This window comes from Papio anubis, chromosome 6 (genome assembly GCF_008728515.1).
Source record: "Papio anubis isolate 15944 chromosome 6, Panubis1.0, whole genome shotgun sequence".
Lineage (NCBI taxonomy): Eukaryota > Metazoa > Chordata > Mammalia > Primates > Cercopithecidae > Papio > Papio anubis.
The window spans coordinates 124,985,185-125,010,463 of NC_044981.1; the positions used below are offsets into that span (position 1 = coordinate 124,985,185).

The window sequence follows — 25,279 nt, forward strand, 5'->3', positions numbered from 1 at the left end:
AGTCACATGTTGTGTGAATGGCAGCAGGCAAAGAGAGCTTGTGCAGATAAACTCCCGTTTTTAAAACCATTGGATCTCGTGAGATTCATTCACTATCACGAGAACAGCACGGGAAAGACCCGCACCCATGATTCAATCATCTCCTACCAGGTCCCTCCCACAACACATGGGAATTATTGGAGCTACAAGATGAGATTTGGGTGGGCACACAGAGCCAAACCATATCACCTCCAAATCCACAAAACCTCTTTACAAAGGTAGGAAAGTAGAAAACAACTTCACTACTGAGTCAGCATTAAACCAGAATGCAGCAGGGACAGTGGCTCGTACCTGTAATCCTAGCACTTTGGGAGGCCAAGGCGAGTGGATCTCCTGAGGTCAGGAGTTCGAGACCAGCCTGGCCAACATTGTGAAACCTCGTTTCTACTAAAAATGCAAAAATTAGCCAGGCATTGGGATGGCCACCTGTAATCCCAGCTACTCAGGAGGCTGCAACAGGAGAATCGCTTGACCCCAGGAGGCAGAGGTTGCAATGAGCCGAGATCGTGCCACTGCACTCCAGCCTAGGTGACAGAGTAAGACTGTCTCAAAGAAAACCCAAAAAACAAAAAACTAGAATGTGATGTATATCACAGACAGGCAACCTGCTAAAGGCATGATAAAGAAAGAAATTTCATTCTTTTATATAGCTAAGTGGATCCAACCCATTACCTTGGATAGGTTTTGCAATTAAGGGTTAGGTCACAGGTAGGCCTATCTCTTCCCAGGACACAGGGAGACTGGCTGTTATCTTCCTTGATTATAGTTCAAAGAGAAGGCTCTCAGATACTTCAGGAAACATTCCTGAGTATTGACACTGGCCAGAGGTTTAGTTAGCCATTAACAAGGTTTATATACATTTGACAAGGACAGAGAAAGAAACTCTGAAGAAAAGGAAAGGGTGGGATGCTCCTTACCTTATTTTTAACAGGGGGAATTAAGCCTTATTTCTAATTTGCATATGTCCTTATATCCCTCAAGTGATTTGCCTATAAAAACAGGGTAATGGCTGGGTGCGGTGGCTCACTTCTGTAATCCCAGCACTTCGGGAGGCCAAGGCAGGTGGATCACCTGAGGTCAGGAATTCAAGACCACCCTAGCCAACATGGCGAAACCCCATCTCTACCAAAAATACAAAAAATATTAGCCAGTCTTGGTGGCGGGTGCCTGTAATCCCAGTTGCTTGGGAGTCTGAGGCAGGTGAATTGCTTGAACCAGGGAGGCAGAGGTTGCAGTGAGCCGAGATTGTGCCATTGCACTCCAGCCTGGGTAACAAGAGCGAAACTCCATCTCAAAAACCAACAAACCAACAAACCAACAAAAACAAAGAACAACAACAACAACAACAACAACAAAAACAGGGTGATAATAGTCCCTATTTCTTAGAGCTGTTGTAAAGATTAAAGATTATATGAGTTAACCTGTGTATAGGGCTTAGACCAGTGTTTGGCACTCAATAAATATTTGCTATTAATATGCTGCTTTAAGGTAAGCCCTGGTGATAGCCAGGGTTTTAAGATGTCCCCATGATTCCTGTCCTTGGCATATAAGCCTTGTATAATTCCTTCCCCTCTAGTGTAGGCAGAAGCTGTGAAGATGAAGGGATATTATTTTATGATGAGGTTACTCATCAGTTGACTTCGAGCTCATAAAAGGGAGATTATCCATAAAGCCCGAGTGAGACAGGGCTCATGGAGGAGGCCACATGGCCAGGAACTGCCGGACAGCCTCTAAAAACTGAAACCACCCCAGGTGCACGGTCAGTCAAAGAACTGGAGCCTCAGTTTTACAATCACAAGGAACTGAATTCTGCTGATCTCCAGAAAGGAATGCAGCCTGGCCAACACCTTTATTTCAGTTTAGTGAGACCCTGAGCAGAAGCTCCAGCACATCTGGGCCTAGACTTTGACCTCCAGAAACCTCGGAGTGAGCCTCTGGGCAGCCTTTTGCCCAGTTTCCCTTCTGTAAAGTTAATAAATGGAAGTCAAGAATAACTAGGCGGCTGTTTCCTGTAATTCTGAATTCTGTAAGGATCCCAAAGAGTGAGTGCTGGAAGAGTAGGGGTGGCTTTCTAAAAGAGACCATTTCAAGCCTGAGCACACTGGCCTGAATGTTCAACTCCCCTTTGATATTCACGCTTTTGGTGTTCCCAAGAAGGCAGACTGAGATTCGTGTTCAGCAGGGCTCCAAACGCTTGGTGGGTTTGGCTCAAAAATATCTTATTTATAGATACCTTTTTCTCTTAGAAGTTTAAATCACTTGAAATGCATGTAATTAATCTTAATGAACAAAGAGGGGCTTTGTCAGAGATCAGAGGGTTCTGGAAGGCTACTGACATGCCCAAGAACACGCTCTCAGGCACTAGCTGACTCCCAGCAGTGGTGAGCCTCATATCAGGTCCTTCAGCTTCAGGAGTGGGTTAAAATGGAGATGCATTCATCACCACTGGGCTCTCTTAGAGATTCTGATTAGAAAGATGGGTCCCAGGAGATTGCAATTTTAGCAAGCACTTATGACAGTTCTGAAAGTAAGTTGTTTGTGGGCTAAACTATGAAAAACTCAAGGCTTAAAGGAAGCATCACCAACAGCAAGTTAGAGATTAACTTAAAGGATCAGGAAGGGTTCCAGCAGGAAGCAGACTCCAACTCCTGTGATTGAAGAAAGAATTTCAGTGAAGAAATTTATGAGCATTGGGGTAGGTTTAAGGGAAACAATAGGGGTTGTTAAAGTATTCAGAGACTGGCAATGGCTGGAAATCGTCTCCACCCATAGGGCTGAAGGAACAAGGGGAATGTAACAGTGTCACTAAATCCCATTAAGTAATGGGGCTGATGCGGACAGGCCCTCAATAAAGGCTGTAGCCAAAAAGGGATGCAGCAGGTGCCAGAGACAGGGAGGGTGCATAAAAACAGGGAGGGTCAAACAGGGCGGGCACCTTCCGTGGCAGAACCCAACTGGAAGCCAGCCAGCAAGGGAGCCTGAATGCACAATCCCAAGGGGCAGCTTCTCAGTGCACTAAACAGGGCAGAGAAGGGCAGACAGGGGTGGCAGTGAAAAATCATTAGCACATTTCAAATCTTAAGAACAACATCACCAACATGAAGAATTGCTGGACAATTAAGGGAGTGGACTAAAAGAGAAGTCATCTCTACTACCACTACTGCCGAGAGCATCAGTTATAGGAGAGGGCCCAGGCCAGGCATCTTGGAATCAGGAGGGGATGTGGAGGTATAAAGTCTTGGGGAAGGAGAAATGAAGATGGCAGGGCAGGGCTATGGTGCTGTGCACCTGACAGATTAGCCTTTTGCAGTTAGCCCTGAAAACCATAAGAAATACATCTGAAAGTACTGTAACACCCTTTCCAAGACATTCAGAGTAGCACTCACTGTCTGAGCACCAATTCAGTGTCTTTCTTTGCTGAGAGCATTGCCAAAGCTCACTGCTGCCCCCTGGATAAAACAAACCAATTTCATGAACACTTGAAGCTCTCATCAGAAATTGTCTTATTATTGTAATTAATTACGAAGCATCTAAATTTCTCCCCAGATTATGACCACCATTAAGAGGATAGCCAATTAGAAACATTATGTAACCGGATCACATATGTCAGTTCATAGTACAGCTGAGATGTAGAGAAAAGGGAATTTCTTTATATTTTGTTTAATTGGCCCTCCCAAGTTTCTACCCATTGGTAAATGGCGGAAAGGCTAAATGTTCAATCTGACTTAAAGTTTAGTGTTCCAGTAATTTAAATAGTCCCTTAAGTCATCTTAAGTCACTATTGGATAAAGTTACTAAGTGGCTCACTTAGTTTGACCTTACCCCCTGTATTTCTACCTAGTTGAGATATTGAGGTCTAGGTGAAAGCATGGAAAAGAATGTGACTTAATGGTTCCATGTTGTGCTGATGGGCTATGGATAGGCCCCGGGCTCATGACAGTTCATGGGTTGCACTGATAGGAATCCATGTATCTGTAGTGGCCAGCCCCTTGTCCAAGGCTGTTGCCCTGTTGCTCTTCAGGGCTGAAACCTGCAGCTGGTGGTCTCCAGCTCCAGAAATGTTCTTAAAAAGAACTCGACATTCATTTCCTGATCTCTGCTTCTCTTCAACTCTAATGAGCTCTAGCCCTTTGGGTTTCTGCTGCCTCCATTCCTTGGCTTGGCTATCTATCCTGTGCTGTGGAGTCACCTTGCTTTGTCATAGCAGGCACTGTGGCAAGTCCTCCGGCTTTCATCTCAGCATCCTGTGGGGCAAGAGAATGAAGGGAGACCCCAGATTGCCAGCTAGCCCTTTGTGTCTGCTCATGTCCTTCTACCCTCTTAAGCACCTGGATGATCACATTTGGGTGTGGGACCATCTTCACTGTAATCCTCTCACTACCATCCAAATGGGCATGTGTGGCAGCCCCTCTCCTGGGTGATCCTCTCAATGTATCCAAAATATATACAGTTGATCCTCATTATTTGTAGATTTGCCTATTTGCTAAAATTTATTTTTAACCCTCAAATCAACACTTGTGCTTTTGTATCATTCATAGACACGCATGACATGGTAAAAAATTTGAATCACTCATCATGCACTTTTCCAGTTGAGGTCGCACCAGGTGAAGCTCTGCCTTTTTGTTTCAGCTCTCATCCTGCAATCAAAGGTCCTTCTGCCTCCTTAGTTGCACATCTTTTCATTTCTGTGGTTTTTCTTGGTGACTTTACTGTTTCAAATGGCTCCCCACCATAGTGCAGAAGTGATGTTTGGTGTTCCTAAGCTGAAGAATGCTGTGATGTACCTTACAGAGAAAAGATGTGTTATGGACTGAAGGTTTGTGTCCCTGCAAATTCATATGTTGAAGGCTTACCCAAAGTTTGGCTGTATATGGAAATGGGGTCTTTAAGGAGGTTTTAAGGTTAAAAGAATGGGCCTTATAACGTTATGGGGGAGGGGGTCATAAAGTGGGCCCTGATCTGATAAAATTAATTCTTTATAAAAAGAGCTTTCTCTCTCTTCTGCCCACCCTGCCCATCTCCCCCCTCAGTGGAAAAGCCACTCAGAGGAAAAGCCATATTTGGACAAGGCAACTGTCTGAAAGCCAGGAAGAAAGCCGTTGCCAGAAACCAAACCTGTGGGTACATTGATCTTGGAGTTTCTAGCCACCAGAACTTTGAGAAAATAGATTTCTGCTCTTTAAGCCACAGAGTCTGTGGAATTTTATTAGATCAGCCTGGGCAGATTGAGAAAACATGTCTTAGATAAGCTTCAATCAGACATGAGTTATAGTGTTACTGGTCATGAGTTCAGTGCTACTGAGTCAATAATACCTATTAAGTAAGGTGTTTAAAAATAGACACACACATAAAACAAGATTATATACTGATTGATTAATGAATTAAAAATACTTATTCCCTGTTAAGAGAAGGAAAAAGCTGCAGACTGAGAGGAAATATTTGCAAGAAGACATGTCTGGTAAAGAACTGTTATTCAAAATATACTGACATGGTTTGCATCCGTGTCTCCACTCAGGTTTCATGTTGAATTGTAATCCCCGGTGTTGGAAGTGGGTCCTGGTGGGAGGTGATTTGACCAAAGGGGCGGATTCTAATGGTTTAGCACCATCCCCCTAGTGCTGTCTCATGACAGAGTTCTCAGGAGATCTGGTTGTTTAAAAGTGTGTGGCACCTCCCCCTTCTCTCTCTTCCCCCTGCTCTAGCCCTATAAGATGTGCCAGCTTCCTCTTTGCCTTCTACCATGATTGTAAGTTTCCTGAGGACTCCCCAGAAGCAGAAGCCTATACAGCCTGCAGAACCATGGGCCAGTTAAACCTCTTTTCTTTATAAATTACCCAATCTCAGGTATTTCTTTATAGCATTCTTGTATAGAATGAACTAATACATATATACAGAGCTCTTAAAATTCAACAAAAAGAAAACGAATAACCTGCTGACAAAGAAGGGCAAAAGACATGAATATACACCTCATAAAAGAAGATATACGAATAGCAAGTCAACACATAAAAAAAGCTCCACATCATATGTCATCAGGGAATTGCAATTTAAAACAACAATGCGGGCCAGGGACGGTGGCTCATGCTTGTAATTCCAGCACTTGGGGAGGCTGAGGCAGGTGGATCACCTGTGGTCAGGAGTTTGAGACCAGTCTGGCCAACATGGTGAAACCCCATCTCTACTAAAAACACACAATTAGCCGAGTGTGGGTGGTGCATGCCTGTAATCCCAGCTACTTGGGAGGCTGAGGCAGGAGAATAGCTCGAACCCGGGAGTGAGCCGAGACCACGCCATTGCACTCCAGCCTGTGTGACAGAGCAAGACTCTGTCTCAAAACAAAAACAAAAACAGTCTTGCAGGCATTCTTTCCCTCTGTCTATGTACATGCATGTATACATACCTCCAGCCTCTACCCACGCATGCATAAGAATTCTTTTAAAGGGATCATACTTAAAGGGATTGTGCCACTGCACTCCAGCCTGGGCAAAAAGAGCGAAATTCCATCTCAAACAAAACAAACACAAAACAAAACAAAAAATGCAATACCACTACATGCCTATTAGAATGGCCAAAATCTGGAACGCTGAAAACATCAAATGCTTGTAAGGATATAGGGCAACAGGAACTCTCATTCATTGCTGGTGGGAATGCAAAATGGTATAGTCAGTTTGGCAGTTGTTTTTACAAAACTAAATACTCTTACCATATGACCTAGCAGTCTCACTTCTTTGTACTTACCTACATGAGTTGAAAACTTATGTCCACACAAAAATCCTGTACATGAATGTTTATAACAGTATTATTCATAATTGCCATAACTTAAAAGCACTCAAGATATCCTTCAGTAAGTGAATAGATAAAACGTGTGTATTTGCTCAGGCCAATATAACAAAATAAAAGAGACTGAGTGGCTTAAACAACAAAAATTTATTTTCTAACAGTTCTGGCAGTTAGAAGTCCAAGATCAAGGCCTCAGACGATTTCAGTTCTGGTGAGGTCTCTCTTCCTGGATTGCAGATGGCTGCCTTCTTGTTAAGTCCTCACATGGCCTTTTCTTGAGACAGCAAGCTCTGTGGTATCTCTACTTATAAGAACACCAGTCCCAGCTGGGTGCAGTGGCTCACACCTGTAATCCCAACACTCTGAAAGGCCAAGGCGGGTGTATCACCTGAGGTCAGGAGTTCATGACCAGCCTGGCCAACATAGTGAAACCCCGTCTCTAATAAAAAAAAAATACAAAAAATTAGCTGGGCATGGTGGCAGGCACCTGTAATCCCAGCTACTTGGGAGGCTGAGGCAGGAGAATGGCTTGAACCCACTAGACGGAGGATGCAGTGAGCTGAGACTCTGCCACTGCACTCCAGCCTGGGTAACAGAGCGAGACTCCATCTAAAAAAAAAAAAAAAAAAAAAGAACACCAGTCCCATCCAACGAAATCCCTATCATAAGACCTCATTTAACCTTAATTACTCCCTTAAAGGGCCTTATCACCAAATATAGTCCCATTGAGGGTTAGGGCTTCAACGTATGAATTCTGGGAGGACACAATTTGATCTAAAACCCTGTGGCACATAGAGACATTAGAATATTTGTCAGCACTAAAAAGAAAGCAGCTGTGAAGCCATGAAAAGACATGGTGGGATCTTAAACGCATAGTACTAAGATAAAGAAACCAATCGGAAAAGCTCCATACTGTATGACTCCGACTATTCTGGAAAAGGCAAAACATAAACTATGGAGACAGTAAAAAGATCAGTGGTTGCCAGGGGTTAGGGAGAAGTGAGGGATGAATAGGCAAAGCACAGAGAATTTTTAGGGTGATGAAAATACCCTGTATAATACAATACTATAATGGTGGGTATATGTCATTATGCATTTGCCACAACTCATAGAATGTACAACACCAAGAGTGAACCCTAATGTGAACCACGGATGTTGGGTGATTATGTAGGCTTATCAACTGCAACAAACGTACCACTCTGTGAGGGATGTTGATAGTGGGGGAGGCTGTGCGGGGAGAGGGGCAGGAGCAAGTGGTAAATGGTAGCTCTCAGTATTTCCTGCTTTACTTTGCTGTGAATCTAAAATTGCTCTAAAAAATACTCTATTTAAAAAGAAAAAATAAAGGCTGTGAACAGAGGCTCACAGGAACACAACTGTGTATTTCTCTTAAGAGCACTGGTTTAGTACTTGCTAATTCAGTGTTTGTGGTGGAGGGGAAGAATAATTTTTTTCTTTAATCCCCATAGGTTCTGGCCCCTGTAACAAAAGACAGATTAGCAAGAGAAAAACAAACAGAAGCTTATTAACAGATATATTTCATATATACGTGGGTGACACGCAGGTAATGAGAAGTTCTCAAAGAGGTGGTTTTGAATTCCAGCTCACATAGCATTTTCATCAAAGAATACTAAATTTTTAGAAAAGTGACAGGACAAAGGAAAAGGATTTTGAGTCCCTAGGGGTGGTAGTTTGGAGGAAGGCAAATTAATGACAGATAAAGGCCAGTTAGTAAAGCCCTTAATGTAGATTTCTCTGGTAACATTTTCAGGCCAATAAGGATCCAAAATTGTGCTCAGTGTTTACCTTTGTTCTCCCCAGTGAGGGCAGGGAGGAAGGAAGATGCCTTTTATCTTTGCATAACTATGTCTTGCTTTTAGGCCAACAGAGAGAGGGTAGAGAGCTTTTCTGTATCCACTTCTTAACTGTTCCAGCTCAACAATTCTTCATATCTGAGGATGACGTGTTCTGGTCTCCCACAGCAGTGACCATAATAAGCATAACTATGGAAAATAACAACAATTAGCTGGATATACTCCTACTCTAGGTCAAAAGTCAGGAAAGGACAAATGGGACATTCGTGTGGCTCTCCTGCCTCCCCCACCTTCCTCCTTTTCTTCTTCCCACTTCTCTGGGGTCCGAAAGGAACAGTCCCCTTTCCACACCTCACACACTGGCCTTCACTAACCCACTTCCTGTTCTTGAATTACCTTATCAGAACGCTGTGATCTGGCTGGTCGGGCAGACTCATCTGTAAGCTAAACAGCAGATAAAGACATGGAAATACTCTTTTGTCAAGGTATTAGGCAAGTTTATAAAGCTAATGTCATGCTGCAAAGTCCTATTATGGAATGCCAGAAGGTGACTATTATCTTCTATTTCCCTGGATTCCTTCTCTAACAATCCCCTTAATTTCCCCTGCATCCTTCCTTCCTTCTAGATATTCCAGGCCAATGAGGGGAAATTGATGTACTGGCCAGGCAAGAAGAGCAAAGTTCATTAATCATTTGTAACAAGTTGTCCTCATTTTCCCTGAAAGCCTCATAGAGCAGAGCTCTGTACCCTGAACGTGATAGGGGCTCAGTAAAAGACTTCACTAAGTTGGAAGCTATCAAGAACTGCTATGTGGTTGCCACACCTCCAACCTACAGGTGTTGATTAGTATCTTTTTTCTTTCCTTCTTCCTCCATCGTCACATCTTAGTGATCCTGCAGCCAAATATTCCTTTAAGGAAAAAAACCCCTTAAATACACAATCATCATGGTAACTGACGCCTTCTCTCTCCCATTCTGAAGCTCTGCCCCTCCCAAGAGGCACCGACTATCACCAAACCACATGGTTGGCAGGTTTTCATCAAATATCTTCATATTCTCTCAGAATGTAGGTGGCACTTGGGGAAATGCTCTCTAACAACTTGAAATGAGACTGCATTTGATGAGTGAAATTCAGAAAGGAGCTTGCCAGACCAGCACAGCCATAGAGAGTAACTCTACTGAATGACTACTGGTAAACTTAACAGAATGTAGGAACACAGAGAAAAAAGAAATGTCAACCAGATAGGAAATTAATCAGCAGCAGGCACAGATGACAAAAAGACCCATAAAAGCATGTGGCTAAGAAGAAGGTACTCTGTCAGTGACTATGTATTTGGTTTGTCTGGCAAGTCTATCTCTAATTTAGAAATGGGCCAGGCGCGGTGGCTCACGCCTGTAATCCCAGCACTTTGGGAGGCCGTGGCGGGTGGATCATGAGGTCAGGAGTTCAAGAGCAGCCTGACCAATATGGTGAAACCCCGTCTCAACTAAAAATACAAAAATTAGCCGGACATGGTGGCATGCACCTGTAGTCCCAGCTACTCAGGAGGCAGAGGCAGGAGAATCGGTTGAACCCGCGAGGCAGAGGTTGCAGTGAGCCATGATCGGGCCACTACATTCCAGCCTGGGCAACAGAGGAAAAAAAAAAAAGGAAAAGAAAAGAAAGAAAGAAATGGAAATAACAGGCCATCACGGTCTAATGCCATTGTGCCCTCATTATCTTTCTTGGCACTCCATGCCTAACAACCAATCTAGCCGGGCGTGGTGGCTCACATCTATAATCCCAGCACTTTGGGAGGCTGAGGCAGGTGGATCACTTGAAGCCAGGAGTTTGAGACCAGCCTGGCCAACTTGGCAAAATCCCGTCTCTATTAAAAATACAAAAATTAGCTGGGCGTGGTGGTGGGCGCCTGAGTCCCAGCTACTTGAAAGGCTGAGGAATGAGAATCACTTGAATCCGGGAGGCAGAGGTTGCAGTGAGCCGAGATCATGCCACTGCACTCCACCCTGGGTGACGGAGCGAGACTTTGTCCCAATAAATAAATAAATAAAATTAAATAAAAATAAATAAAATTAAATAAATTAACAACCAACCTGATGTTAATGTAACTTGTTTAAAATAAGGGAATGGGCTGCTCAGGCCACCGTGAGTGTAAAATTCTCGATTTGCATTCTAACTTTATACATCATTTTCTCGTGGGCTTTGAGTGAGTCAGCATCTCCAGTCTAGCCAACCCTGGGACACTTACAACATCATTTCTGCACCTACAAAATTATAGACCAGATTTTGGAGAGTAACGAGTTCACCAAGGTAATTGCCAATTTGTGGGGTCTATCTGGGGGTCAGTGAGTGTTCACATTATTCTCTAACGCTTCTTTATTTTGATTGAACATGTCGGGGCTCAACAATTGTTAGGTAATGCACAAGAATGATGTTTCCTTTGTTAGGTGATTCTATTGCTTCTCGTTGCCAGTCTGGTTGGAAATACCCCGGGGGCCTTGTTATAGGCCACAATACTGGATACTTCTGCTTCTGGTGAGATGAAGCTCTCAAGAGTAATGTTTGTAAAATACAGAGTAAACTTATTTTAAAAATTACCAATACTTTTACAACTGTAGGAAAAAAGTTTCTGGGGAGTTTGAGCTTAAGAGGAACTTCTACCCCCCGTCCCAACCCTCCCACCCAGTTTCTCTATCTAGATCAGAGAGGCAGTACACATGCTGTAAATGTGGGATTTATATTCTAAGTTTTTCCATCTTGCCTTGTATCAAGAGGTGGCAATAGGTCAAAGGAGTACGTTAAGTTGTTTCACTTTGACGGTTGGCTGAAACTACTATGTCTACCTTCAAATTAAACTTGAAAACACATTTAAAAATATGCCCAAGATCGCGGTTGATTGGCTTGGCCATTTTCTAATAACCTTTCTTCATTTCTGGACAGGTACCAGTGCCATGTTTGTGTATTTTGCCCTGGTGCCATGAGGACACTTGAGCTGAGAGCAGCCTGTTTTTATTCCTGAACAGTGCGAAAGAGCACCCTAGCAGCGAGTGTTAACCACATACATCTTAAATAGGATTTGGCTTGCAATGTGATTCTGACCTGATAACAGGCATCAATCCTATAACGTTCTTCATCTGTCATATAACTCAGGTCAGCCTCATTCTTGATAATGTGCCTCTGGTTGTGACATTCATCTATTCTCCCAAGAGATTTCACTTGGATTTTCTTGGCCAGCTTTTTGTGGGAGCAGAAGAAACTCTGCTGCAGTGAAAGAAAATGCATTTATGTTTTAGATTAACATTAGAGTCTTGAGATTTCCAACCTAACATGTAAGTTGTTCATCTGCCTGTCTCTATCCAGTCCCAGGACATTAGAGAGGGAATTGGAAATGATTAAAGTGGACTTGGTTTGATTGGGGAGTCAGAGACCTTGGAAGTCAAGTTCAGATCCCCAACAGGAAGCTGTAGATGGGCAAGGAGAAGAAATCTCTCAGTAGATATCTCTGCATTGCTTGTCTGTCTGTGCGGTGGGCATTGTCTACTCTAGATTCAGTCTCAGGCAAGGAGGCTAGTGTCTCTCATATGACACAATCACATTCTAAACCTTGAAGACTGGAAAAAACAATGCATAGCTTTTTTGGTTTGGAGTGCTATTATTGAATGTTTAATATCTGACATCATCAACTTGAGTGCTAAAGTGTATGGATCAAAGGGCTGGGTGTGGTTTATTCTAGTGTAGTACATAACCTCCTGTAAGTCGCAGGTTAAGAAAACAAGAAGTTCTGTGACTTCTACCAAGCTCAATCATTTGTAACATCCAGCAAAAGAGGATGCTATGTGAATGCAACTTTGGAATATCATGTGCAACCACTTAAAAGAAGTAACGTGTGAAGAAAGTGCTTAACAAGAGAAGAGAAGTTTAGGCAGCTTCTGGGCTTTACAAACAGTGCTCTATGGAAGAATGAACAGAAGCAACACTGAACGGACACTGGTGAAGCAGAGCCCCAGCAATTTCCACAGCCTGCACGTGCCTATAGCAGCAGAAAACACAGACTTCCAGTGGACTTCCAGTCCAGTCCTGGAAGAAGCTGAGCTCAGGCCACGTCTTCTGGAAGTGATGCTTCCGGGCAGATTGGCCCACTAGGCTTGGCATTGGTTTGCTAGCTGTAGAGGAACTGTCAGGCTTCCAAAAACTAGCTCAGATTGGGTCTGAATTCCCCCAGGAAGTACTGCGCGCTGTGTGTGTGTGTGTGTGTGTGTGTGTGTGTGTGTGTGTGAGAGAGAGAGAGAGAGAGGGTGGGGGGGGTGGGGAGGAGGCGACTATTACCCATCAGTTGCCTGAAAGACCTAGTTCCTGGAAAAAAACCCCGAGGAAGTAGGTGGCTTGTTGTTAGGGAACTTGGAGAGAGATAAACTCACTTTGTTGTGGAGCATTAGGTTGTAAATTACGCATTGGCAGAGAACATGCCTTTAGTTCTCAGTGCCGATGCATTTAAGGTAGACTATGCAGAAGGCTGCAGTTTTTCTTATTGTTGACTGAATTTTGTTGTTGAAAATAGTTATACAATGAATGCTCTCTCACTACCACCATCACCACACACACACACACACACACACCCCTGAACTCAAACAGGCATCATTGTAAACATGTGCACTCTACCTCCCCCCACCCCCATACCACCATCCGCACTCTTGATTCACAAGAATCCACGGTTACATAAACATATTCTTCAAATTCACATTTTGGGATTCCTAATAATTATTTTTTATTTTATTTTCAATTAAATGCACACATGTTAAATGTACAGTTTGGCAAGTTTTAACAAATATAGACACGAAGTAACCACCATAACAAACAAAATATAGAATATTTCCATTACTCTAAAACGTTTCCTCATGCCCTTTGATAGTCAATCCCCTCAGCTCCCGCCAGGTACCAGGCAACCACTAATACACTTTCAATCAATACAGATTAGATTTTCCTGTTCCAGATTTTCATAGAAATAGAATTATACCATATGTACCTTTTGACATCTGGCTTTGTTTTTACACAGCATAAGGCTTTCAAAATGTTAAGATTTATGTTGTTGCATAAACTTGTAGTTTATTCCTTTTATTTATTTATTTATTTATTTTTGAGATGGAGTCTCGCTCTGTGGACCAGGCTGGAGTGCAGTGGTGCGATCTCGGCTCACTGCAAGCTCCGCCTCCCGGGTTCTCGGCATTCTCCTGCCTCAGCCTCCCGAGTAGCTGGGACTACAGGTGCCCGCCACCATGCCCGGCTAGTTTTTTGTATTTTTAGTAGAGACAGGGTTTCACCATGTTAGCCAGGGTGGTCTCCATTTCCTGACCTCATGATCTGCCCGCCTCGGCCTCCCAAAGTGCTGGGATTACAGGCATGAGCCATCGAACCCTGCAGGTTTGTTCTTTTTTGTTGCAGAGTAGTGGCATGCCATTGAATGGATACTCCACAATTTATTTTTCCATTTACTTCTTGATGACTATTTGTCTTGTTTTTAGCTTGGGTTATAATGAATAGGTACCAATCTTTGCATGGGCATATGTTTTCATTTCTTTTATTTACATCTTAGGAATACTATTGCTGGGTCATTTGATTTCATTTATTTTTCTCTGTTGTTTATGCATTTTTCTATACATTAATTTCTGCTCTTTATGATTTCCTTCCTTCGGGTTAAGTTTTCTCTTCTTTTTCTAGCTTTAAGGTGAAACCTTAGATGATTGACGTCAGGATTTTCTTTTCTTTTCTTTTCTTTTTTTTTTTTTTTTGAGATGGAATCTCGCTCTGTTGCCCAGGCTGGAGTGCAGTGACAACATCTTGGCTCACTGCAAGCTCTGCCTCCCGGGTTCACGCCATTCTCCTACCTCAGCCTCCTGAGTAGCTGAGACTACAGGCGCCTGCCACCTCGCCTGGCTAATTTTTGGTATTTTTAGTAGAGACGAGGTTTCACCATGTTAGCCAGGATGGTCTCGATCTCCTGACCTCGCAATTTGCCCACCTCAGCCTTCCAAAGTGCTAGGAGGGATTTTCTTTTCTAATGTAAGTATGCAGGACTTTGAATTTTCCTTTAAAGAACTTTGATGCACCTCACGAATTTTTATATATACCTCACAAGGCAATCCTTGCTTTATCTAGTAGGAAAGAACTATAAAAACAATGATGCTAGCTGAAATCTTGCAAAGTGATCTTAATAATAAATAGAAAAAAATTACAACTGTTCTGTGACCTTTTACATTTTTTATCATGACATTAAAAACTCTTATTGTCTTTTATAAATGTGTAGGAAAATGAAAAAATGGTGAAACTTTTTAATACTATAATTTAAAATATTAGAAACATTAAGAACAAAAGTATTTTGTGTCTTTGTAAAAACTTATCAGTCAGCTCTCGGTTCCTACTCTGCTTTGGGATAGTGTGAGCTTCATTTTGTACACGTGTGACTTCCTCCAGTTATAAACCCAATAAACTCTGTGGGGAAAAAAACCCACAAACAACTTATGAGAGAGTGAATGTAGAGTTTCAGTTTGGGAAAATGAAAAAGTTCTGGAGATGGATGGTGGTGATAGTTACACAGCAGTATGAATGTATGCAATACCACTGAACTGTATACTTAAAAATAGTTAAAATGGTAAATTTTATATTATGTATGTGTTATGCAATTTAAAAGATGTTATCAGGAGTAGTTTGGACAATGCTTGATGCTTTCTCATTGTGTAATTTATGATATGAAGTGATCTTCTTTTCCTTGCCTCTGTGAATTGTCAACCTCCTTTCTAAGTTTAGGTCAACTTCCAACTTCTTATTCTTTGTATTTGCAATGGCGTGAAATATCTGAGAGTTCCTGTCATGTAAAATTTTTGCTGACATCACTTCTTTTGGGACACATCTTCATCCTTTTCATCATAAATGCTCTTTTCATTTGTTACTTTCATCACGTCCTTTGCGTACCTAGTCTCTCAAAAAGTGATAATATTAACATTTCCATATCAGCTATTTTTGTCTGTAATTCCATCTACATTCAATACATATGTTTCGCTTTCAACGTTATAACTTTTTGTTTGCTTGCTGCATTTTCATCTTTGTTGGCCAATTTCTTCTTTTGGTCATCGAATTTTGTAAAATGCCATGTGAGTTTATCAATGGGAGCCAAAGAGGAAACAGCTTTCCTATATGTGTGTGAACTGAGTATGAAATGCACAGCAACCAATCACCAACAGCCTTTAGAAGAAGGGATGTGATTGGTCACAGATCATGATACTCATGATGTTACTTGTATGATTATTCATGGACTGATGTGCTAAGAATGAAGTTTATATTTTATGGAATTGCTTGCAGCTAATATACTGTGGTAACAGAAATGTGGTAGCTGAAATTTGAACCATGTTGTTGGGGGACTGGTGTTATTTTTTGGTAACTGACATCTGTGCATATTAGGACCTGTGCAAAGCAAGGAAAACTTGTACCTGTGTTTTCTTTCCTTCTAATTTCTTTTTGATCCATGAGCTACTCAGAACTGTATAGTTTAATTTCAAAATATTTGGAGATTTTTCAGGTATCATTTTAATAAACCTTTTAGTTTAATTTCATTTTGGCCAGGGGACATTCTCTGTGTGAATAAAGTACTTTTACATGTATTGCAATGTGTTTTATGGTCTAGCATATGGTCTATATTAGTGAATGTTCCATGTGCATTTGAAAAGAATGTGTGTCTTGCTGGGTGTAGCAGCACCAGCCGTGCAGCATTCTACTAGGCCAAGTAGCCTATTTGGGTACAACATTTTATTAGGCCAAGTGAACTGATGGTGTTGTTAAGGTCTCCAGATCTTTACTGATTTTCTTTCTTTCTTTCTGTTTTTTTGTTTTGTTTTGTTTTTAGTTTTTTCTTTTGAGATAGAGTCTTGCTTTATTTCCCAGGCTGGAGTGCAGTGGTGTGATCTTGGCTCACTGCAACCTGCACCTCCCGAGTTCAAGCAATTCTCCTGCCTTAGCCTCCCGAGTAGCTGGGACTACAGGCGCCCGCCACCACGCCCTGTTGGTTTATCATTATATTTTTAGTAGAGCTGGGGTTTTACCATATTGGCCAGGCTGGTCTCAAACTCCTGACCTTGTGATCCACCCAACTTGGGCTCCCAAAATGCTGGGATTACAGGCATGAGCCACCGCTCCCAGTCGATTTTTACTGATTTTCTATTGACCTTTTCTATCAAGTACTGAGAAAGAAGTATTGAAATCTTTATAATTGTGGATTTGAATATTTCTCCTGTCAATCAATCCATCAGTTTTTGTTTTATATATTTTGAAACTTTGTTATTAAGTACATATTTTTAGGATTGTTATGCCCTCTTGTTGAATTGATTCTGTTATTATGACGTGATCTTATTGATCCCTGATAATAGTCTTTTTTCTGAAGTCCATTTGTCTGACATTAACATAGTTACTCTAGATTTCTCATGATTGGTATTGACGTAGTATAATTTTTTTCATTCTTTTACTTTGAACTTATATATGTCTTTATATTTAAGTCTATTTCCTGTAGCAACTCACAGTGGGTCTTTCTTCTCATACAGTCTGGCAATCTCTGCCTTTGAATTGGGGTGGATGTACATGTAAAAATGTGAAATCCAAATGTAAAATAGTGGCTATTTACATTTAATGTAATTATTGATATAGTTGAATTGAAGCCTACCATCTTGATAGATAAATTCTATTTGTTTTATCTGTTCTTTGTTCTTTTCCCTGTCTCTTGCCTTACTATCTTTGGGATTGAGTATTTTCTCTCTATAATGGATTTATTCACTGTATCTCTTCATTTTGTCTAGATTTTATGTTATGAACATACATTTTTAACTTATCACAATCTGTCTTCAAGTAATATTACAGCCTTTCATATTTAATGTAAAATCCTTACCATGATATACTTCCGTTTCTTCCTTCCTATGCTTTATGCTATTTTTTGTCATTCCTTATGCTTTTGCATGTATTATAAACCCCGCAAAATAGATTGGCATTACTTTTTGCTTTAAACAATTTTTTTTGGGAGAATTTTGTTTGTGTGAGGAAAGAAGTCATACTTACATATTTGTTTTTCTAGCATTTTCCGTCTGTTGTTTTCATTGTGCCTGAAGAATTTTCGAGCTGTACTACCTCTACTGATGACATTTTTCTCAGTTTTGTTTGAAAGATATTATTACTAATTTTCCATATAGTTTTAAGTCATCAGGATCTTGTTTCATCACTTTGAAGATATCATTTTTAATCTTCCTGCTAAAAACAGCCACATAATGCCATATAATGATGAATATGTGGTATTTGGTATCATTGTTCTCTATTTCCTGTAGCTGTTTTAAAAAATTTCTCTTTATCAGAGGTTTCTAGAAATTTGATTATGATGTCTGTTGGTGTAGTTTGAGAGTGTGTGTGTGTGTGTGTGTATATATATAACAAAAGAAAACAACTGGATATTACAGGGCTGAAAAATATAATAGATAAAATGAAAAATTTATTAGACAGAACTTATGGAAGACTGACATCTACAGAAGAAACTATCAGGAAAGATATATGTGTGTGTGTGTGTGTGTGTATACATAATTATAAACACACATATATATTTATATATCCTCACATTTGTTGAGATTCTTGGATCTGGGCATATATAATTTTCACAAAATTTGGAATTTTCTGGCCAATATTCTTAAATAAGTAAATATACATATATATGTATATTTCTATGTCTTTTTCCTTGCTTTCTGAGACTCCATTAGACTGCTCAGTATTCTCTGACAGGTCACTGAGGTCTATTAACTTTTTGGTATTTTTTCTCTCTGTGATTAAGCTTGAATAGTTTATATTGCCATTATTTTCAAGTTCACTGATCTTTTCTTCTGTTGGATCCAATCTGCCATAAATTCAGTCTAATAAATTTTACATTTTATGTGTTGTATTTTTCAGCCCTGTAATATCCATATTGTTCTCTCTATAGCTCCCATTTTTTTCCTTATTTTGTTTATGTTTTTCTTTAAATAACATGATCGTAATTGTAATAACTGTTTTCTTTTGTTGTTGTTCTGACAGGGTTTTGCTCTGTTGTCCTGGCTAGAGTGCTGTGGTATGAACATGGCTCACTGCAGCCTTGACCTGTACTCAAGCAATCCTCCCTCTTCAGTTTCCTGAGGAGTGAGTAGTTGAGACCACAGGTGTGTGCTTCCATGCTAATTTTTTTATATTTACTTTTTGTAAAGATTGGAGGGTATCCTTATGTTGCCTAAGCTGGTCTCAAATTCGTGGACTCAAGTGATCCTCCAGCCTTGGCCCCGCAAAGTGCTGAGATCACAGGCTTGAGCAATTGGGCCAGCCTACTTTTAAACTTTAAAATATTCTTATATGCTAATTTCATCATTTGTATTGGCTATTTCTCCTCTCTCTCTCTCTCTCAACCTGTTTTCAGGACTAGTCAAGTGCAATAGTGAGGAGGGGTGAAAGCATAGAATACAAAATTTGATCTGTAACTGACTGTGAACAATAAATTAAAATAACTCATTACCTTCAGACCAGCCCTGGTTGTTCCTGTTGACTAATTATCTCCCTGATTATGGATCACATTTTGTGGCTTTTGTTTTGCATATCTAGTAATTTTTCATTGAATGGTAGACATTATGAATTCTATGCTGTTGAGTGTTTCAATTTTGTTATCTTTCTTCAAAATGCTGAATATTATGAAGCAAGAAATGAGATAACTTGTCATCTGCTTGATTTTAGATACTTGTTTTTAAGCTTTCTTAGGATCATTGTAAAACAGTCTTTATTCTAGAGCTAGTTTAGACTTACTACTAAGACATAACCCTTCTGGAGTCCTTACTGAATGCACTGGGTATTCAGTGAGGCCACTCCATTCCGGCTGGTAGGGATCCAAATTTCTCCCAGATGTGTTTGAGTTCAGGAAGTTGTTCAGCTTATATTACTGTGGCAGTTATTCTTTCCTCAGCCTCATGGAAATTTAGCCTACCATGCACAGATTAGTATTCAGCCAAGGAGTATTAGTATCTGGGCCTAAGGGGATCGTTGGATTTTTTTTCTTGTGCAATTTTTCCCTCTCTGGCACTCTGCCACACACATAGCAGAAATCTCAGTGTCTCCAATCTTCTATATCTGTCTCCTCTATTTAAAGAGATCACCAGACTTTCTTTCCTCTTCCTGTGGTCTGGAAGTTGTCTCCACACAGAAACCTGTAACAATCAGAGGGTCACCTGGTTTGTTTCTCTTCTCCCAGAGGATCACAATCCAGCTGTGCCTGCTGTCTAAATATCTGAAAAACATTGTTTCACATATTTTGTCTATATTCCTAGTTGTTTCTAGAAGATCAAATTCCCACAACAATTCTTCCCTCATGGGCAGGTGAGGAAGTATATTGTGTATTTTTTTTTAAAAAGTATTTTTTAAAAAGCTTGACCTAAACTATTTTTAATCAATTTAATAAACAGTCGTGAATTCCCTCTGTGAGTCAAGTCTATTGCAGACACCAGTGAAAACAAAAGCAAACAACATTCCCTGTTCTCCTTGTCCTTTCATTTAGTTGGGCAGTAGACACAAAGCAAATAATTGTACAAGTGTTTAACTATAATTTCTGATAGATACTGAGAATATAAGGTGAAGGGTGAAATGGAAGATAATTACTAAGTGACTTAGAATTTGGTGCACTGTAGGGTACTTTGAGGAAGAAGCATTTACACAGAAACTTAAGGAATAAGCAAATGTCAGTCAAGAAAAGAGTAAAGACAGGAGGGTTCTAGGGAATATTTAACTAAACACAAACGAAATTTTGGCTTTATAAAGTTTTTGTGGGTGAAGTAAATGAAGGACAACGTTCCCATAGTCTTTGGTGTTTGTTGGCTATGACAACGGCTAGCTGGGATGTCATTAGGAGTTGCTTTACTTGAGTGGAGTAAGTGGCACTCACTGGGCCTGACATCAAAGTTGAGAGCAAGTGTCTGTGTTGTCTTTTTTATGCGTGGTGTGGGGAAGGGGTGGAGAAGAGAGAAATGGGAGAAGAAACTATAGAAAACCAGAATATGTCAATCCAAAATATGCCTTGTTGACAAAAATTATTTTTGAGCTAAAGATCATTAAGAAGCAGCAGACAAAGGGGAAACTCTCCCTATCCTGCTTTTTCCCTCCTTGAAGACAGGATGTAAATTACCCTCTGCTGGAGAGCTTTATATTCTCATCAGCCCAGATACAGCACCGAAGGAATCTGCAAACAAACATCATTCTGTTAGTTTTCTCCCATATTTACCTTCCCACAGTTTCCTCTCTTTGGAAGCCTAAGACTACTCTCCTTCATCTTGTCGTTTCTCTACAAATTGATTGTTCTTTGTTGAAGACACTTGAGGAGCCAGAGTTCTAGGCCGCTGCTTTGAAATCGTTCTTACTGAGTTTTCTCCAGTGTGATGTGCACTGCATGTGTTAATAAATGTGTTTGTTTTCCTCTTGTTTATCTGTCTTTTGTTACAGGAGTCTGTCCCAACTAAGAACTCATAGGAGGCATGGTGCAGTGGCTCACATGTGTAATCTCAACACTTTGGGAGGCTGAAGCTGGTGGATTGCTTGAGTCCAGGAGTTTGAGACTAGCCTGGGCAAAATGGTGAAACCCCGTCTCTATCAAAAAAACAACAAAAAATTAGCCGGGCATGGTGGTGTGCGCCTGGGGTCTCAGCTACTTGGGAGGTGGTGGGAGGATCACTTGAGCTTAGGAGGTGGAGGTTGCAATAAACCATGATTTGCCACCGCACTCAAGCCTGGGCGGCAGAATGAAAACCCCTCTCAATGAAAAATAAAAATAAAAAACTTATGGGTTTTGAGGAAGATTTTTATTCCTTTCCTGACAAAACTCTCATGGTTTTAACTTATGCTTATATACTGTTAATATAAAAATTGTATCTTTATATTAGATCACGCCAGTGTGCTTCCAGTTGGTGAATATCTTCAGCTAATTGTCTCTCAGGTCCCTCAAACTCAGTATTCTCAAACTTGGCTTCCTAGCATCTTCAGTCTGTAGCTAACAGTTCACTGGTTACTCAGGCCTGAAGCCTGGGTGTCGTTCTTGTCTTCTTCCTCTCTCTCACTTCTCTTTGCCCAGGTCATCTCCCCACACTCTTTAATCTTTTTATTTTTATTTTTATTTTTGAGACGGAGTCTCTCTCTGTCACCCAGGCTGCAGTGCAGTGCAGTGGCGCAATCTTGGCTCACTGTAACCTCCGCCTCCTGGGTTCAAGTGATTCTCCTGTCTCAACCTTCCGAGTAGCTGGGATTACAGGCTCAAGCCACCGTGTCCAGCTAATTTTTTTGTATTTTTAGTAGAGACGAGATTTCGCCATATTGGCCTGATCTCAGGTGATCTGCCCGCTTTGACCTCCCGAAGTGCTGGGATTACAGGCGTGAGCCACCATAGTGTCCTAACTCTTCAGCTAACTTTTCACTAGTTCACTGGTTACTTAGGCCTGAAACCTGGCTGTCATTCTTGTCCTCTTCCTCTCTCTCACTTCTCATTGCCCAGGTCACCTCCCCACACTCTTTAATCTTTTTTTTTTTTTTTTTTTTTTTTTGAGACAGCGTCTCACTCTTGTCTCCCAGGCTGGAGTGTAGTGGTGGCACAATTTTGATCTTGGCTCACTGCAACCTGTACCTCCTGGGTTCAAGCAATTCTCCTGCCTCAGCCTCCCGAGTATCTCGGATTACAGGCACCGGCCATCATGCCCGGCTAACTTTTGTGTTTTTGTAGAGCCAGGTTTTCACCATGTTGACCAGGCTGGTCTTGAACTCCTGACCTCATGTGATCTGCCCACCTCAGCCTCCCAAAGTACTGGGATTATAGGCATGAGCCACCGCCCCCCGCCCACATTTAATCTGACTCTCCTCTCCCTCGTTACTCAAAGTGCTCTAAATTAACCCCCCAGAAGCTCTCACCTGACCTCCCTGACAGCATCCTGATTGGTTTCTTTGGTACTATTTTTGGTGCCCCTCAAATCTGTCTTTCACAAATCCCTGGAGGTAGGGGCAATAAATGAGGAAGGTGCAGGGCCCAGGAAGGTACCAGAAATTAATGAAGTGGGCTGACTGGGACTATGATAAAATAAGAAGATTGTGTCCATCCAGAAAAGGTGAGCACTCCTCAGCCGCAGCCATTTGTTGGTTTGCTGGAATGGGAGTCCACTTTTGCCAGATCTTCGTTTAAGAGAAGCTAGAAAACCAGACTTGTATGTGAAATCTCTTGATTTTAAATGCTTGCAACTGCTTGGACCAGACACAGCCTGTATCTAAGCTCTGCCTCTGCTCAGTGGCACTCCTTTTCTAAAAAAAAGTCTTCAGTGGCACTTAATATTTATGGGATAAAGTTCCCACTCCTGGGCCTAGTGGAGCATCTGAAACAGTTTTCTTTTCCCTTCCCAGTAGTTCTGAATTTTTGCTCAGTATTCTGTAAACTATGCAGACCTGGCCCCAGGAAAGAGGAAGACAGAGACAAGTAGAAGAAAAAAGCTGTTGCTCAGCTTTGGGTTTACATGTTAAAGTCCGTAAGGAGACAGCAGATTCAGAAATCAGGCTTTCAAGAGACAGGAGTTTTCTGGGAACTCTCAGTTTACATTCCACATATCAAGAAACTAAACTTAGAGGGCTAACTGCAGAGTGGATCACAGATCTAGGAAGAATGCAGGATAAGAGGCAGTTCCCTTCTCTCAGTGGAAAAGCCCAAAGGAGTTGGGAGTGGAGAGGTCGGGGAGGAGGCAGGAAGATCCTCTGGCTCTTGCATCGGGCCCAGAATCTGAGGTGGGGTGGGGGTAGGTAGATACATACAGTTTCAAGGGAACATGAGAATGTTCTGGAACCCTGTTCCCCTGCAGGTAGCTGGGAGGTTTGCCAGCCTTCCAGAGAAGTATGGGGTTGAGCCTGTGTTCCACTTGCGTGACCTTTGTGGCTGGGGGAGGGGCTGAGGAAGGTGACCCCCACATAGCCTCACCAAGGCCTGTATTCTGAGGTCATAACTTAGTACTCAGGTCCCAAGGTAGGAGAGTGAAGGCCAATGACAGTGTCAGCAGCAGGAGTGTGATGTTATTGTGGAGATGAGGCCGCACTATCTTCAGAGCTCCTGGCCCTGGATGTCCTGTGACCAGGCAGGTCCACCACAGCAGAGGCCACCCGGAGGGAGGTCCATGTCTAAAAAGGACACGGGTGAGTCAGCAGTGAGTGGAGGACTGGAGGGTCACCCTCCCTAATACAAAACAATGCATGATAACTTCTGTGCCCTAGGAACTTAGAAAAGAGCAGGCAGAGAAGTGTTGAAGAGAAAATCATTCACAACACTTGTTACTTGGGAACCATCACTACAGGTATAGAGACCACTGCACTGGGCCCTTGTAGTGGGGGAGAGAGGCTGGGCTCATCTCTGACTCCAACAAGGGCAAGTGGGAGTTGATAGCCAAGGGAAGGAGTTTCTCAGTGGAAAATTACTAAGAGGAAACACCAGGAAGAAGGGGATTTCTTCTTAGATGGACTCAATAGAATTCTTGCTGAAGGCAGGCCAGGGTGATAACAGAACGAGGGTGGGGGATAAAGACAGATTCCAAAGGAGGGGGATTTTTGTTAAACTGACTTAGCAGGATTCTTGGTCAAACTGGATTCTACAAGGGCAGAGAGAGAAGCTCAAGGTTAGGACCTCATCAGAAAGAGGCCTCAGAGAACCCTGACTCACATTTGGTGAAAGGAGAATCTTTCTCAGAGGGAGATGGAGAAGAATCCCTAAATAATCAGGTATTTACCCCCAAAAGGACTGTGTGTGAGCTGGAAAATACTGAGATAAAGTATATGAATTTGGCTGAAAAAGCACTGCATGGGATTGAGTACACTGAGCGGTATAGAACAAGACCTCTGCTTTAAGCAGAGTGTGAGATTCATAGCAACACCACGTCAATGTTAGAAATAAAATTAGTTGTGTTTCTGCACGTCTGTCTTGTAACTACTCAGCTTTTTCCTATGAGAGTAGTTAAAAACAAGTAAACAAAATGCTCTCCACACTCCATCCTTCTCACCACCTACACTTAATTCTCCAGTATCACCACACTGCTTTGTGTGTCTCATGGGAAGTCAGCACTAGTATGATTTGTATGATTTATCTCCTTTGTATCTGCTAATCACAGTAGAAGGAAGCTCTTCAAAGGCTGGGAACAAATTTTATCACCCTTTGCATTCCCAGGACCTAGCACCATTCCTGGGAGATAGAAGGTCCTCAATAAATGTCAGATGGATATATAGATAAAAACATTCCAACACCCGTGGTCAAATCACAGGTAGGAAAAAGCAGGAGGTTGAATTATTTGTAACTGAAAAGGTTCGAGTACCTTCCTGTAGAATTTTGCCCTAGAAATTCCTCCACCAGAGACTCTAGAGTGAGTTAAAATGCCAGCTCCTCGCACCTTATTATTCCATTGTTTTGGAATAACAACATCAGCACCTTATCACATACAAACTCAGCTGAGTGGGGACAGAGACCAGGGTTCCAAGGAAGAAAAAGTAAGAATGGGACTGTCTGGGGCACTATGGGGTAGGCAGTTCCCTTGGACCAGCCAAGAAGAGATTTCTCATG

General features: G+C 41.7%; 2 long non-coding RNA genes across 6 annotated transcripts in view; one reads left to right on the forward strand and one right to left on the reverse strand.

Annotated features, from left to right (window-relative positions):
• Window positions 1-4,732: 4,732 nt before the first annotated feature.
• Window positions 4,733-23,581, reverse strand: LOC108585576. Of its 5 annotated transcripts, none has more exons than XR_002521749.2 (6): window positions 23,494-23,581; window positions 20,843-20,896; window positions 11,731-11,892; window positions 9,027-9,074; window positions 8,623-8,819; window positions 4,733-4,823 (listed from the first exon to the last, which is right to left on the reverse strand). It is a non-coding gene; the product is annotated as an uncharacterized LOC108585576 (long non-coding RNA). The 5 variants fall into 5 exon arrangements; XR_002521751.2 differs by lacking the exon at window positions 4,733-4,823 and adding an exon at window positions 7,093-7,178; XR_002521752.2 differs by lacking the exon at window positions 4,733-4,823 and having other exon boundaries at window positions 8,323-8,819; window positions 11,731-11,889.
• Window positions 22,455-25,279, forward strand: part of LOC100999301 — a 51,537-nt gene continuing 48,712 nt past the window's right edge. Inside the window, exon 1 of the long non-coding RNA XR_001902119.3 lies at window positions 22,455-23,868. This is a non-coding gene — a long non-coding RNA (uncharacterized LOC100999301). The remainder of the gene's footprint in view (window positions 23,869-25,279) is intronic.